The sequence below is a fragment of the Chaetodon trifascialis genome, chromosome 1 (genome assembly GCF_039877785.1).
Source record: "Chaetodon trifascialis isolate fChaTrf1 chromosome 1, fChaTrf1.hap1, whole genome shotgun sequence".
NCBI classification, from domain to species: domain Eukaryota; kingdom Metazoa; phylum Chordata; class Actinopteri; order Chaetodontiformes; family Chaetodontidae; genus Chaetodon; species Chaetodon trifascialis.
Window position 1 is genome coordinate 8,383,608 of NC_092056.1, and position 16,618 is coordinate 8,400,225.

At 43.0% G+C, this 16,618-nt stretch overlaps 1 protein-coding gene across 1 annotated transcript in view; it reads left to right on the top strand.

The window, feature by feature from the left end:
- pde8a (phosphodiesterase 8A) overlaps positions 1 to 16,618 on the top strand; it is a 44,418-nt gene that overhangs the window by 2,117 nt on the left and 25,683 nt on the right. The gene's annotated exons all lie outside the window — the stretch shown is intronic.

Genomic DNA, 16,618 nt, shown 5'->3' on the forward strand with positions numbered 1-16,618 from the left:
TGGCGTCTCCTCGGGGCTTAAACTTTGCGTTTCGTGGCTAAAATGAGAAGCAGTTCACAGAAACTTTAAGCTGGAGCTGCTTACAAAGCCGACGTGGATGTGTGAATGGAAAGTGGGAGCAGGTAGTGAAAAGGATTGAGTGCCACAATAGCCAAAAGTTTGCCATCAGCGTGTTACATCATCGCAAAAAATAACAGTCCCATTTGTGTATTGGACCACAAATAATTACACTAACAGAGGATAACAAAATGTGCTGTGCCTGCTTGTGCGCAGCAACTAAATAGGTGTTTCTAATCAAGCTGATGATGATTCTTGGTATTATTTGGCATTTATGTATTGTGTAAGAGCTTACATGTGCACATAAGAACAGCCTATCGCTCTTATTCAGATTAACAGGCACATGTGTGTTTGGAGGTGAGAAAGATGATCTTTTTGTGCAGCGTGCTAAGAAGTGGAGATCCTGGTTTAACGTGTGCTGGCAGAAGGCCTCATCCCGTTTGTAGGAAAGTCTGTAATCGGCCAATATTGAGTCGAGGGCGCTTATTCTATCTGTAAATGAAGAATAATGACGTAGAAGCCTCGAGGAGCGGTGCATTGATAATGAGATCAAAGCTCGTGCTGTAGCGTTTGCATCTGCAGGCGTCTGCGAACACAAAACGTCCGTAAAGAAAAAAGGAAAAGTGCGATCTTGTGATTTTAGTAGTGCACGAGCGTGTGCGCGTGTTGGTTGTCTTCATGAGCGTGTGTGCGTCTGTCTGACAGACCGCAGGCTATTTGAGGGCCTCTGTCAAGCTGAATTTTGTGGCCAAATGTCACTGCAGGATGCAGTGAGAAGTCAGTGTGACAGATGCCCCCACGTCAAGACGCCCACTGTGCCTTTGATTGAATTAGTCCCCCGATTGAGTTAGACTAATGGTATACAAATCTCTGTCTCATGGAAATGCTTAATCCCTGTTCTGTGAGGTGTCTTCTGTAACGTCCTCTGCGGTCGTCCTAGGTGAGCGGCCGGGTTTGATTTTACAGAAAAGTAAGCTGCGCTCCTCACAAGTCATGTCTGCGCCAGCCTCTTGTGATGCATTCAAGGCTCAGCAATACAGCTGCAGCTTGTTGTAGCTCTTTTGATTTCTTCTGCCCATAAGAGATCAATAACGGCCATTGATTGTTCTGGATTTGCGTTCACCACCTCTGTTTAAAAAGGCCTTTTGCAGCACGTAGAACTATTTTCTTGCCTTTCACCTGGAATATATTTTGGGAGTAGAGACTTGGAGAGATGTCAAAGGTTTATTTGAAATAGTAAAGATGCACCAGATCCCAGTAGGTGTCAGTAGAAAGTAGACCTGAAACATTTAGTTGATTAATTGATCGGTTGATGATTGATCTACAACTGTTTTGATAAATAAGTAGTTTTAAAAGTAATTTTTCAAGCAATAATGTCAAAATTATCTCATTCCAGCTTCTCAAATGTGAGGATTTGTTGCTTTTTTTGTTTTATGTGATTTTAAGCTGAACGTTTTTGAGGTCTGGACTGTCGGTCGGACAAAGGAAGCAATTTGAAGACGTAGGGGAAGTAATTGTCCGATTAATCAATAATGAAAATGATTATCAGTCGCAGCCTCAGTAGAAAGTATATCACAGTAGATCCACATCATCTCAAACAGTGTGTTGCCTGATTATGAGGCGTTTTGTTTCCAGCCTGCATGCTTGTGTCGCTGTGACTCTGAAGGCAGCGCAGACATCCATCCCCCTAAACGACGATGGTCACCCTCCACATCTGCACTCAGCCGGCCGCAGCGACAGCAAAGTGCACGAGTTGAGCGGTATTCCAAAGCTGAATGAAGCAAACGTGCTGTATCTCTGCTTGCATTTTTTTCCCGCTCAGAGGGGGAGATAGAGAGCATGTGCAGGCGCCTGCACTGTGAGAAAGCTTCAATAGAAGTTTGGGAGTGTGATGTGAGTCTTTGTCAAGGTTACTTTACCATCTGGGCTGCTCTGGGGATGATAAGGCCCAAGTACAAGGTCCTGTGATAGTGGGCTTTTTTTGAGGGGGTGTGTGTAGGGCCAAACAGACAGAGAAAGACCTCAGCCAAACACACACCATTTATCTGGCCTTGACTTTTCCAGTCTGATTGCCCCCACTCAAGTACCCCCCCACCCCCCCAACAGCGAACGTAGACCCGGTTTTAACATTACCTCTTACTATCAGTGGAAATGGACAATAAAAGGTGCTAAGCTCATAAGTGTCTGCAGAGTAATACCATCTTGCCTGGTGCCTGATTCCAGCCTCTGCACGCATTAACATAAGTGGTGGAACTCAGCCATACCTCAGACCCCCCCCCCCCCCCCCCCCATGAAAGCCGCCCCCCATCCCCAGAAGTGACACAGCACACACGGTCGCTTTTCTAAACTTAAAGCCTCAGTGGGGAAACCTCTGCTAGCACAGCTCAGAGCTTGAAAAGCCTCCGGACCGAATACCCCACGTGACACATCTTACTTTTTTAAGAGCGTGTAGTGCGATACGATAGGCCGCTGACCTGGGCAGCCTCGCTCCATTTGTCAGTTTTCTCTCCCACTGTTTTTGTGTGTGCTCTCTGGTCAGTAGTGTGTGTGTGTGTGTGTGTGTGTGTGTGTGTGTGTGTGTGTTTAGTCTAAGTTGAGAGTCATTGGGTAATTTATTCCAGAGGAGGGCAAAGGCTCAGCATGGTGATGAATTAATCCACTGTGCTTTTTCTGCTGGCTGAGAGGAGGGAGACTGATATTGGCTCTTTTTCCTCTTTCTCTCGCTCTTTTTCGCTTTCTTTCATTTGGCTATCAAACTTTCTGGGCTCCTCTCCTGTCTGTTGCTCTCGCTCTGTAAAAACTCTCAGACATTAACTCCCCGAACGACCAAAGTTTGTACGTTTTTCTCTCTCTGACAGCTGTTTTTATCGTCACAATGACATATATTTATACACAATGGCAGCCGTCTCCCCCTGTGCGCTCATAGCGGTGACCATGTTCAGTTGACTTCAATGGCCCCGCTGTTGTCTTTGTCTTCGCAGCTGCTGATTGGCTCCAGTGATGGACGAGGCTTATTTATGTCTATTAAGGATGTCATGTGTATATGTACAATGGGTTTTTATACCCAGAGCATGGCACTAACCCCCGGCACTCTGCCACAGTTTTGGTGCTGTAAGGCACCATGGATGAAAACACAAGTCTATGTATGTTAAAGGAATAGTTCAATATTTCTCTTATATGTGTTGTCTAGTCTGAGGGTTCGATGCCGCCTCTCGTGCCTGTACAGTAAATATGTAACCAGAGCCAGCAGCCAATTAGCCTAGCTTAGCCTAGCAAAGGCAACAAAATCCTCCCACCGGCATCTCCAAAGCTCACTAGTTACATCATATTTCGTTGGTTTAATTATTTGCTGAACTATTTCTTTTGCCAGAAAATGTTCTTTTTGCTGGATCGTAATTTTTACAAATCAGCTCTATATGGTTTCATCAAATGAGATGTAACATGTTTCATGATAAAGGACCAGACTTGAGAGTGATACCTATCGTCCAGCTAACCAAATGTTTCAGTTTAAGACTGAAATATTTTTTCTTTTTCTACAGTAATTGTAGCATTTTTCCTACAACCCTGATTCCAAAGAGGTTGAGATGCTGTGTAAAGCATATATAAAACAGAATGTGGCAAATCCCTTTTTAACATACACACAATTGAAAACAGTACAAAGACAATATATTTGATGTTGCACCTCATCATCTTTGATTTTTGGAAATATCTTCTTAATTTGAATTTGGTGCAGCAACATGTTTCAAACAAGTTGGGACAGGAGCAGCTAAAGACTGGGAAACTCCAGAAACACCTGTTTGGATCCTTGCACAGGTAAACAGGTTGATTGGTAACAGGTGATAGTATCATGACTGGGAATGAAAGGGGCATCCTGGAAAGGCTCACTCGCTCACAGGCGAGGATGGAGAGAGGTTCACCACTTTGTGAACACATGACTGTATGAAGGACGTTACTGTATGAGCTCAGGAATGTCAGTAAACACAGTTTGTCTGCGTTCTGTTTTTATTTATGTTTCACGCAGCATCCTAACTTTTTTGGAATGGAGGCTTTAAAATTCACCGACAGCAGAAGACCACAGCGCTTAAATATGACTTCAGCCGTTCATTATGTTTTATTTAAGCAAAACGTCAGCGGCGGAGTGACTGTTTCCCTTCCTGTCTGGCGTGCCTGCCGGGGCAGTAGTTGTTTTTTTTTTTTTTTTTTGCCTTGTCATTTATCTCCACTGACACATGAGCAGAAGGAAAAGAGGAAGTGAGATGGGGCTCCAGAGCTCATCACACTGCAAGATGTTTGTATATCGCAGGAGACGTCCACAGTTAAACATGCTGTTCCAGTATTTATACATTTTATTTCCCAGAGCCAGTTTATTCTTAAGCATTAAGCTTAATGACACCAAAGTCTCCCACTGCTGACAGCGTGAACGTTGATCCAGTGTAGAAATCAAATCAGGATAATATAATAAATCCCTTTGTCACCGTGAGCGTAGATACAGTGGGTCTCTTCATCTCCGGGCGCTTGCTCACTTATGAGGTGTCAGTTGGGTGCATGTACTTGCGAAACAGAACCTCCCATTGTTTTTGAAATAGTCTTAACAACTAAGGCCACATTCAAAGCTTGTTCTGCTCTCCCTCCAGGTTAAGAATTTAGTATCATAAGGTCAGCATGTGGTAGTTTCATGAGATTATGGAAATGGTATTCTTCCAAAACAAGGCGTTACAAGTGTTTACTTTGTAGCAGCGCTCTCTGTTCTTTCTCAGAAGCTCACAGGAATGTCGATGTGAGTGGGCCCAGGTCCACCAGTGGCCTTTAGGCTCCTCCTTGACTGCATCTCTCCCAGTTTCAGGTCTTTTTAAGATGCGCGCATCTGCAGGGGTCGTGGTGTCGAGCTACCGATGTGTATTTCAAATGTGGCTTCCTGCTCTGGGCCTTTAGACTTTGAGGGCTTGTGTGCAGTTCTGACTAATCTTCCACTGTCTTGCAAATGTGGCTGCCGTCGCTATTGATGTAACACACAACCAATCAATCAGTCTTTTAATTTGTCGCCAAAAGGACGATTAGTAAGTTTTCATGCCATACAGCACCCATCAGAAAAAGAGAGTTCTAATCCTTGAGGACACCAAATTAACATCTTGAGGTAAAGACTCATTTGAATCAAAAGTGGACTGGATCAGCGGAAGTTTGTTCCAGAAATTGAATTTCCGGGCAAACTGTACACTTTATTTTGAAAAGCTATTCTGAGAAGTTGACCAAATAATCATACAGAGAACAGTCAAAAGGCAACTAAAGAAATGGTTTGACATTTTAGGAACACCAATGGGGGCTTATGTTCGTGTCTGTGTCTTGCCAGGACGCAGTCAATGGCGCATTTCCATTACACAGTTCCAGCTCTACTCGACTCGGTCCTACTCTACTCTACTTGGTTTGTTTGAGTTTCCACTACAATTGAGTACTTCATAGTACCTCCTCAACGAAGGCGGGGTCGTCATACCACGGCTTGTACGTGACGCAAACAGAGCCGACCTCATCGACGGACCGCGGTGATATTTTACGAGCAGCCATTTCCCTCAAGTGAGAATAAAGAATAAAGTCAGCGGTTGCTGTTGCCCGGCGTTACAATGGAGGGGGCGGGATTGTTTTTCCGGTGTTGGACGTCACAGACCAGTGACGACACTCTCCGGCCAATCAGTGGCCAACAGGCTGTTGACGTCACACATATAGTATCGCTTCTACTCGCTTGGAACCTCGCCAGAGCTGGTACTAAAAATAGTATCGGGTACCAGGTACTATCCCTAATGGAAACACAAAACAACCGGGTAGAGTAGAGTCGAGTCGCGTCGCGTCGCGTCGAGTCGAGCCACGCTAGTGGAAATGTGGCATTCCTGGAGTCTGGAGGCTGCTTCCATAAAACCACAACTTGTAGTTTTTACACTTTTTGTACGGACTCAAAAAACTAGATAAAATTTTTGAGCTTTAGAGGTGCTTGTAGGCTCATTTTGTTTCCTCTGAACAGAGCCAGGCTAGCTGTTTCCCCGTTTCCAGTCATTATGCTAAGCTAATCTCGCGGGCTGCAGCTGTAGCTTCATATTTATCTTATAGATGGACGGTGGAGTCACAGCAGTCCAAAGAACTTAATGTATGATTTTGCTCAGAGTGTTTCTGTATGTACACATTTCAGCACCGTGTTTCCAATTGTCTTATTGAATTTGATTGACCTGCTTCTCTTCTCTTTAGCCTTTTGCAGCCTGGAAAAAAACTTCTCAGTCTATTTGTTCGGCTCTTTCAGCCGTACTTTCAAAGTTGTTGTTTTTTTTTTTCATGTGAATGCACCCTTCAGATTCTACACTGATGTCATGTGCATCCCCTCTATACTAAGATTTCTCGAGGTCTTAATCACACACTTTAAAGTGGTTTTGAAAAGTACAGCATGTACAGAACATACTATCATTGTTCCTCCAAAGGAAGAGTTCATCCAGAAGTCGTCTCTCTTGCATAGTGTGACAGTGTCAGTGTCCATAGGTGTGTTTTTAATCTCCCCTGGAAGACAGCCTTATGTGTCGCTTGTGGACTACTGTAACCATGCACAACACACCCTGGTAACAATGCTAACAGCCATGTTAACAGCATCTGGTTACTTGAGTACTTTGGCCATTTTCACGCTCTGTCACACCACTGTCCTTGCAGCCAGAATAAACTAAAGAAAGGTTGTGCACAGTACAGTCCGCTGAAACATTCTTCCTGGGGCAAGATTTACAAAGCACTAAAAATTGGTAGATTTAGTATTAAATTATAAACCTGATGGGTATTCCATTGCAAAATTTGGCAGCTGATCTGAAAGTATTTTAGAATCCAAATGCTCTCGAGGCTTTGACTTCATTTTGCTTCCTTTCTTCACTAAAGAAGCACTGAGCAGACAAGAGCCTTAGTGGATTTAAGTGAACAGACCTGCAGCTTATTGGCTGTAGTAAACACGCAAGGCGCTCACTCACCTGCTGAACACCGCATTAAGCAGGCAGCGCTCGTCTCCTTCATCGTTTTAATGGACACAGCTATGACGCAAAACTCTCTGGAGTGTGTCCCGCCTTTTGCTCTGAAGATATACTGTACCCTCACTTGATATATCTCTTACAGTTTTTATGGGGCAGAGCACAGATGGAGCTCATTGTTTTTGTAGTGTGAGGTATGTGGTTGCAAGGACACATTTTGGGGTCAGCACAGCAATGCAGTCCAAAGCTAAACACATTTTGGCTTTTAATGAAATAATAACGAATACAGCCCAGTCAGGTCCCTGTCTTGGACATTTTTTTTTTTTTAGTTTGCACCGTATGCAAAAGATAATATCATCGGGATGCTTAACTGTAACAGAACTGCAGTACTCCAAACCATTTGGCCCTGACATGAAAATGAATTATGCAGCTCAGATGCTCAAGCAGTTGCTTTCCTACATCAGGATTTAAAAATTCACATCTGAATGTATCTACATGTGTGTATTGGCCTGTAAAATTTGGGCTTTTGATTAGTGCTGTCAAAAATATTGCGTTATTAACACGTTAATGCAAATCAGTTTTAACGGCGTCATTTTTTTTATCGCGCGATTAACGCTCTTTGTGACTTAGTGAACTTGTAGTTTTTTATAAGCTGTGGCCACTGCTAGTAACATTATAAAAACTACAGGTTTCGATTGTAAACCGGAAACAAAAATAGGCACGCCCCACGCATGGGTTTGGTCTTGTCTGCTCGCTAGCTGTAAAAGAGTAGGCTACCGGTTTGTGTGGATGTCAAGAGCGAAATGCCGAAATGGATGTGAACAAGATCCTGAATGGAAAGTTTAGTTTCAAAAAGTTGCCAGATGGGTCGACTGACAAGACCAAAGTTATCTGTGTGTATTGTTGGTGTGAACTAAATTATCACCGCAGCACATCCAGTCTGAAATACCACTTGATGGCCAAACACACGGCGAATTCTCCGCCGCCTCCTTGTCAAAACCAGGCGACAATGGATGGCTTTCGACAGAGGCATATGGATACCGCAACTAAGAACAAGCTTACTGCAGCCATAGCCAAGTGATGTTCATTCTTTCTGGAGAGAAATAAGAGGCTGGGTTGATGAGCCTCTGGTGAATAAACAGAAGAGCATCATAGTCTGACTGCTTGTATGTTCAAAGGAAACTTAAGAAAGGAAAGTTTCAGCCATGGTTTAACTGCACTATAGGCTGAGTCCTAGTTTACAGTGATGTGCACTTTGTAACTTTATTTTGTATCACCCTGTTTTGATCTCTTAGAAAGGGTTGTTGAAGAGGCTTATTTTTTGTCATCTGTTTATTGACAGTGTTAAATTGTGAGAGATTTGATTCATTTAAATGTGAATGACTGCCCAAAGAGAGAATGTTAGTGTGAAATAAAATACTACACGTTGTTTTCCATAAAAAAAAACATTTGCACAAAGCAAGCCTATCCACTTTTCCATGTTGATAAGAGTATTAAAATGATAATTAATGGGACATTTATAATAGATAAAAATGTGCAATTAATTTGTGATTAATCGCGAATTAACTATGACATTCCAGAGATTAATCGCGATTAAGTATTTTAATCGATTGACAGCACTACTTTTGATATATCAAAAGCACCTGATTTAATGTTTACACTATGTGAAAAGAACCAATTTTTTCCCAATTCTGCAATGTGTAATGTTCTGTTCTTCATCTTCTTCTGAGCCAGTTGCAGTTCACCCGTTGTTACCAAACACATTATAGCATTCAGCCACTGCATGTAATGTGATATGTGGAGTAGCAAATTTCTAATCTAGACATTGGAAGCAATAAGAGGGCAGGAAATGTTTCAGTGGAAACTATTAGAGTAAATGCCCCATTAAGAATAAACATTGCTGCGTCATCTGCAGTGTCGTACCTGTTTCACCTGCCTGATTACATTCCTCACAGGTTGTCTGTTTTAACTGTGTGCAGTGTCACCAGAATAGCTGCTTGCAGCTGTATGACATGTCATTCTATATCACACATTATGCAATAATGTGTTTTCAAAGCAGAGGCATTTGCACGCAGTAATTCCTGCACATCAACAGCTTCCACATCATCTCCCTGGGCTAAATAATCTATAAACAGCAAACATGAGGCCTTAAATTTTGTTTTGTCCCAGGCTGTGTGCTCTTATTTATTTATTTATTTATTTATTTATTATTTGCTCCTTATTGAGTGCTTTCGTGTCAGCGCATCACTCTCTGTCAATCATCTGAGACCTGCAGGAGAATTTGAAGCCTTTGCTGGGACATAATCCCTCGAAAACATGTTTGCTCACAAGCTGTCTTGTTACATTTATGTCCTCTTGTTCATTAAAAGTCAGGCTGGAGATCATACAGTGTGCATTTTAAAATCATAGCTAAAAACCATCAAGCTGCTGTTTAGTTGTCAGTATGTCCATAAACATCAAATATGTTAAAGATGGAATTACAGGCGTTGATTCTCTAACGGACGACAGTACTGAGTTCATGTGGTTAATATTATAAACATTGTAAACTATGTACTGCTTCATAAATAACCTCCTAAAGAAATCTAGTATGGAAGCAGAAAGAGGCCATAAAGATTAGAATCTTAGAAGCAACCAAATACCTTATTGTGACACGTAATCAGCACATACTTATACTGAACACTACAATCAAGAATACTACAAATTTGAATATTTTCTGAGATTATAGTCCTGAATTTGTGAGGAAAAAAAAAACAAAGTCTCTGAGATTAAAGTCAAACGTTTATGAGAAAAAAAACATATGTTGTTCTTTTTTGTGGTTAAGGCACCACATCGCTTCACTTTTCAAGGTCGGATCGACCTCACACACCACAGACGCCGCCCCCTGCCGTGCATTACGCCTGAAGTGGATGACCTAATCAAATTATGCTTTGCAATTGGATTTAGTAATAAGGAAACACTCGTGATTTCAGCCCAGAATCACCACATTATCACAAGCACTTGAACTTTGAAGAGAAATTGCAGATATTCAGAAGAAATCACAGTGATTTGGATGAGGTGGCAGCTTTTGTGCATCAGGAGCTACGACGCAGTGTGCAAGAGCGTGGCCGATTAGATCTACGGACAGATTCCTCAAAATACAGATGCTTATGAGAATATGGAGACTCTACGCTCAACACACGGCAAGCGGCGGTGGCTGTGGTGTGATGAGGCTAATGTAACCTTGCAAAGTGAGGCGATGTGGTTCCTTTACAAAAAAAAAAATATTAAAAAAAAAAAATCAGTGACTTTATTCTGAAAGAATTTCTTATTTTCTTCTCACAAATGTGTTTGGCAAAATCCATGTGATTTGAAATCCCATTCAAGCCATTTGAAAAGCTTCGGCTGTATTCAAATTTCAAATATTCAGACTAAATTTCTTAAGAGAAGAAAATTACAGGAAGTCTGTTGCTGTCGCACTTTTTTTTACTATAGTTTTTTTTTTTTGTTTACTACTGTAAGCATGTACTTTCTACCCATAACCTATTGATTTTAATAATGCAGCATAATCAGCAAAACAAATCTGGGCTTTATGTATGTGTGTTTCCAAACTTCCACAATGTGTGTATTGGCATGCAGTCATCAAATCCCCCTTCCTCACTGCGAGTGTGTGTGCATGTGCATGTGTATGTGTGTGTGTGTTTAAGCCAAGTGTAATTTGTGTGCCAAGCCCGGTGCCCCAGCTCGTGTCGCTCACTGATCCCTCATGCAACAGTGACATCAGTGCTCCTGTTTTAGCAGGTGAAAAGGAGGGGGAGTCCGGTGATTATCTAATGCTCTCGCAGCCATCTGAAGAGCCCTGGAGAAGCGCTTCTGATATTTTCAAAAAACATCCAAGCTGTCGCGGAGAGGTGGAGCCACACAGAGTTGCAGATAGAGTCGGGCTGGTGTGGCCGTCGTGAGCATATTGCTAATTCTAATCCTCTCTTTAGGCCATGGGCCTGATTGTACAGGGAAGATTGCACAGTTGGGTATGGCTCTGGCAAGAAAGTGAGTGGAGACTAAATGATCTCTTATTCAAGCCAGATGGTCGTCTTGTGTTGCTTGTTGTTTGTGCTCTGTTTGTCTTGTTGTCATGTATTTGGACGGACTGAGAAGGAGGAGTGGCTGACTGCAATGGAAAGGTTCCCGGTAAGATTACAGTACACTGTAGTGTCACTGGACCAAGCTCCTTTAGCTTGTCCTTTTGCTTTATTGGCCTTTGACCTTAGCTGGAATTAGCCAAGATGGGAAAGGAGAATGAGGACTCCACGCTACACGCTCAACAGCTGCCCATGGTTCATAGTGTAAGTGACACTCTGATGGCAGGTGGAGGAGCAGTCGAAAAAGCTTTAGGGCTTATAGCTAATAAATGAAAGGGGGGGGGGGGGGGCGGTGAAAAAAACCCACAAAGATGGGATCATAAATATTCTTTTGTGTATTTATATACAGCAAAATTGGGGTATTATTTGAGTAGGCGTGAATGAAAAGTGAAGCAGACCAGCGTGTAGGCCGATAGTGTTGATGGAGGCTGCTGGGGGCAGAGGAAGAGGAGAAGGTTTTAGTAAGGGGCTGCCCCAGAGCCCTGGATGGCTTAGGATTGTCCAGGTCTTACGGGGATTTCAGGGTAATCTGGATAAGGACAGAAATACCTTGAAGGTGAACATTGGAGAAAGTGCTCAGCTTCTCGCAGGTGTGTCTTCTGTCTTTAATTAATTTACACACACCGGTTGTAGACTCGGAGGACGTCACCTACAACCCCGAAACGTCGGGACGCTGTGTAAAACAAGTAAATCTGGTGTTTGCAAATAATTGCATTCTCTTTTTATTTACATTTTGCACAGCATCCCAACATTTTTGGAACTGGGGTTGTAAATGGTTCCTTTTCGTCTATTTTACACATGAAGTTCAGTCGGTAGGTGGACAACAGAGAGCTTGCCTTACAAACTTGTGTAGTGTTGTTGGAGCTTGACCCACACTAGGGACAAAAAGTGACGGTATCTCAGCCTCTGCTGCTTAGATGTTGCCCAGTAATTGCATTAATAAATGGCTGCATTACCCCTTTAACCAGGCACGCTTGGTGCTGTTTAGCAGATGCAGACTTTCATCGCCAGGCTGACGAGATCTCACACTGAGATCTGAAAGCTAGATTTTGCTGCTATTGCTGTCAGATCGGAGAAAAATAAAAGTGGTCAGAGTCGTACAACATGCAAGTAATTTGAAAAGCCGAAGAGAGAAATCGGGGCGGAGAAAAGACAAATTGAGATAAATGCAACCCAGAGATGCGCCAAGGTGGAGGACGCAGGGCAATGCCTTTTGATTTCTGCAGACCTGAGGAGCCCCAGCTGCAGCGTCACCGCCGCGGCGATGAAGCAAGCGGCCTCGTGTACTTCACTCCGAGCTTAATGAACGCATCTCTCTCCTGCTCCTGCTCTTCTTCTCATATCCCCCCGGGCCAGCAGGTGAGGGCTCTGAGGGTCTGAGTCTCCAGCCCTCGTCACTTGGCCTGCTCCGCTGCCAGGCCTCAGTTACTCTCTTTGGCACAGTGACGCACAGATCACATCTGCGCTCGCGCCGCTATGGACACAGGGTATGCACGCAGGCCCAGGCGGCGTCACGAGCTGAGGGAATGCAGCGTGTGCCACGCTCGCGTACATATAGAATCTGAACGCAGGCAGAAACATAAACGTGGCATACAGAGTACTTGTGTGGGAGCAGATAAAACGCTGACGCTCTCATCTTCTGAGTATCAGTGTGTTCTTGTGTGCAGCTTGTGGATTTACAGGCTCGCAGGTATTAAATATCAGTTTCTTATTTTTCTTTGTTCAACTGTAAAGATTGCAGAGCAGCACCTCACGTCTGACGGTTTCTGCATGATAACTGAGGAGATGCTTGCAACACACACACACACACACACACACCAGTGAGAAACAGGGACAGGTCACCAAGGATGAAGGATTCATTTTCTGCAAACTCTGTATTTTTAAACCACAGACGTCATTCAAGGGGCGTTTGGGACTGAATTCCAGGACAAGTTCAGTCTCCTGTGAGTTACCCGGTGTCTTCCCTCCGTGTGTGTGCGTGTGCGCATTCCCGTATGCTTGAATTTCCGCACTATCTGGTGAGGTAGGAGAGATGTCACTGCAGACAGAATAAAGGTCAGGGCGTACTCTGGAAGCGCTGCTCGAAAAACAATGAGCGTGTGTGCGTGCATGTGTGTGCACTTTTATGCGTGACTGATTAGAGATCGCTGTATTTGGGGCGGCGTGTTGAAGATGTGTGCATCGGGAGCCTGTGCCTGCTTCTCTCTGTGGGTCTGTGGGTGTGTTCTCAGGTCAAGCTTCAGTTTTTGTCGTGATTTCGGTATCTGCAACAAGAGGCAGCTGCGAGTGTAACCAGCACATAGCCTCGCAAGCTATTACTTAAATCATTAACTTACCTTGACTTACCGTTACTTAACTTACCAGAGCTAAAATAAGCAGCTGCTGGCTTTGTGAGGCGTCGCTACACACCAGGAACAACTTCCTCTGTGCAACATAAAGTTGGCAAATTACCCCAGAAATCATAACACAGCTGTAATGATTCTCTCACGCACCTAAAAAGGGAAAGTGGAACAAACGTTGGAGGGTTGCAGGGTGATAGAAGACTGTGTGATGGTCATGTTTGGGTTTACACGCGTCAAGCTTGTGATGTGAAGTTGCAGTCGGGCAAAAAGCTGCAGATTGTTGGCTTTATGTTCGGGTTTGGTTGAAATGTAATGCATGTAAAGTTCAGATAGCACCTCAATCTTCAGTTATCATTTGAGATTACAGGCACGCCCGACTTGATGGTATTATGTATTGTTATTGCAGACTCTCTCTGATTTCTATCCCTGATCTGCTCTTCGTCGTGATGCCCTGTAGAAGCCCTGAAAAGTGGTCCCTTCTTGTTTGATATTTCCCAAGATTGATTCAGTGTTTTTTGTTGTTATTGTTGTTCATTTGCTTCAGGGGTTGGTTTTAATCAGCAGCTGTTTGTGTGATCTGTGTCCTTTTCTTCAGAAAGCTCTTTGCAAACCTTGGTTGTAAAGAAATGCTATGTAGATATACATAAGCACTACGTCACAAAACAGCTGCAAAGATGACAGAAATAAAATTCTGAAAAAATGAGTAGAAGTTATTTGATTAATTGATAAGTCATTGTTTCAGTCGTATTTTCAAGGAAAATAGAAAAACAGTGTTTTCTACCTCTCAAAATCTTTCTGCTTCACTTTGATTTCCAAAATTTTAAACTGGACTGTTTGTCACCCAAAAAATGATTTACTCAAGGAACTATGACGCCCCGATTTTTCATTCAAGAGTAAGCAGAAAACTGACAATGGGCAGATTAGAGAGAGAGTTATTTGTTTTGTAAATAAATTAAAATATCCACAGGAACGTGGCGACAGGGAAGATTACAGCCATTAAAGGAGACGCAGAAGATAAAACATAGATAAGTTCATTTAAAGCGTGCACTCATTTACTGGTGCCAGTTATTCTGTCGTGTCACATGCACACAGATGAACGGCTGAAGGTGAAAGGAGGCACATTGTTCATCTCATGACTCTGCATCTGACGAATAAGGATAAAAATAATAAAAAAGAAGAAACACCAGGAGCTATGACATTATTAGGATCTAGCTCTGCACATTAAAAACAGTGAATGAGTCTGTCTGTTGGGAGGATGTCGCGGGTTTTTGTTGCAGGAGGTCGAGCTCTCCTCTGTAGCACGTTCCACCAGACGTGCAGAGAGAGAGAAAGAGCGAGGCAGAGGCAGAAATACAGAGAAAGCGAGGATGTTCTGGGACAAACCGATCCACAGTGGCCTAGTTTCCCTCAGCCATGCCAGTGACTCAACTAAAGTCTTCTGCCTGGCTGAGTATGGGCTTGGTCACCATGGATAAGACATGTGGACAGAGCCAGAATACACACGGTTGCGGTTATTTTTCTAAACGGATGAACTGCAACTACGTTAACACGTTAGATGATTTTTCTTTGGGTGGGGGCGGCTGTGTTTTTTTCATCATTTTACTGCCCTTTTTCTAATACGACCAGATAGAAATATTGGACAATCCGAAATGTACATGGCGTGTTTTATTCAGCCTTTTTTAAAGCATCTGTGCTTTCATCTGTGGTGTGTGCGGTGCATCTGAATATGAAGGGGGGGGGGGATAAGCACATAGGAAACTTTAGGTAACGGGGACAGAGGGTTTGTTTGTGTGTGAGCCCCTCCGTGTAGATGAGTCAGTGGGTCTGAGAGCAGAAAATAAAGGGAGGACATTGAAGGAAAGGAAGTGGCGGTAACGTGGGAAGTTTTATTAGCGTCTTGACTTCTGGAGTTTCGGCTTAGTCACTGCCAACGTGCGTGATTCCTGCAGCACCTGTGCACTGAAGTGATTGTTTTCTATATCCATCCATGCAGGGGGATTAAATGAATGCCTAGAGAAGAGAAGTAAGTAGTAATATGAAATCCCTGCTGACAGATCACTAAAAAATACCAACACATTCAGCTCTGAATTCCAGCACATAATCATCACTTTGTCACTTTATCATTTGCTTCACACTGGGCCCAGAACCAAAGGGGGCTTGAAGATGAAGAAATAATGGCACATCTGATAGTTCAGCCTAAAAACCAACGTTTTCTTTTTTGTATGAGGGTGTGTATGAAATTGCTCACTCTCCCCTTTATGCTCTACTTTATAGCGTGCTCGCCATTTTGTAATGGTGTTCCAATGTCTGGTGAGACCTCTATAGTGAACTAAAAATATACCACAATGCGCTGACCGATGTTGCGAACAACTGACGGCCACTAAATGAGCGCCGCTTTAACTACCATCATGCTGGATGAAAGGAATGACTTGAATAGTGTCCAGTGGTGTTAATTGGCATATAAATGCTATATATAATGCTGCATAAAATCCCTGTATGGTGAGCGGTGAGAAGGGAGGGATTTTACATACAGCCATAGTTGATACAAGGAGACTGTAACTTTTCCCAGAATGCACTGGGCAAAAGGCAGGTTGCAGGTCTTTTGCAGAACTTTTGTAAAATGTAGATTTACGTTAAATTAATTTGGCTTTTTTGGGGGGGGGCATTTTGCCATTTGGTCCATATAAAATGATTGAATATTAGAATAGAAGTATTGATATTGCTCAGTTTAGTGTGCACTGATGTTACACATGAGTCCACTTTGGTGTGTGTGGTTGACTGTGAGCAGCGTTGATTGTAAAGTCTGACACCAGCAGGAAGGAAGGACCCGTGTTATCTCTCTGTCTATATATAGGTGTAAGACTGCTTTCTTTTCTCCTTTTTTTTATTTGTTATCGTGACAAAAAATATGCTTAACTTCAACCTTACACAAATCCAGATAATAATTTCTTTAGAATCATCATGACTGACCTGCGAAAATAGCGTATCTCCAAAAATGTGGACTTTTCAAAAGAAAAACGGCCCATGTTTTCAGCTTTGGTGCTGCTTTTTCCCAATAATCCAGTGGGTTTTAAAGTGGTTTATTTATCTTGTGGCGCAGGAAAATCTCCTCAAGCAA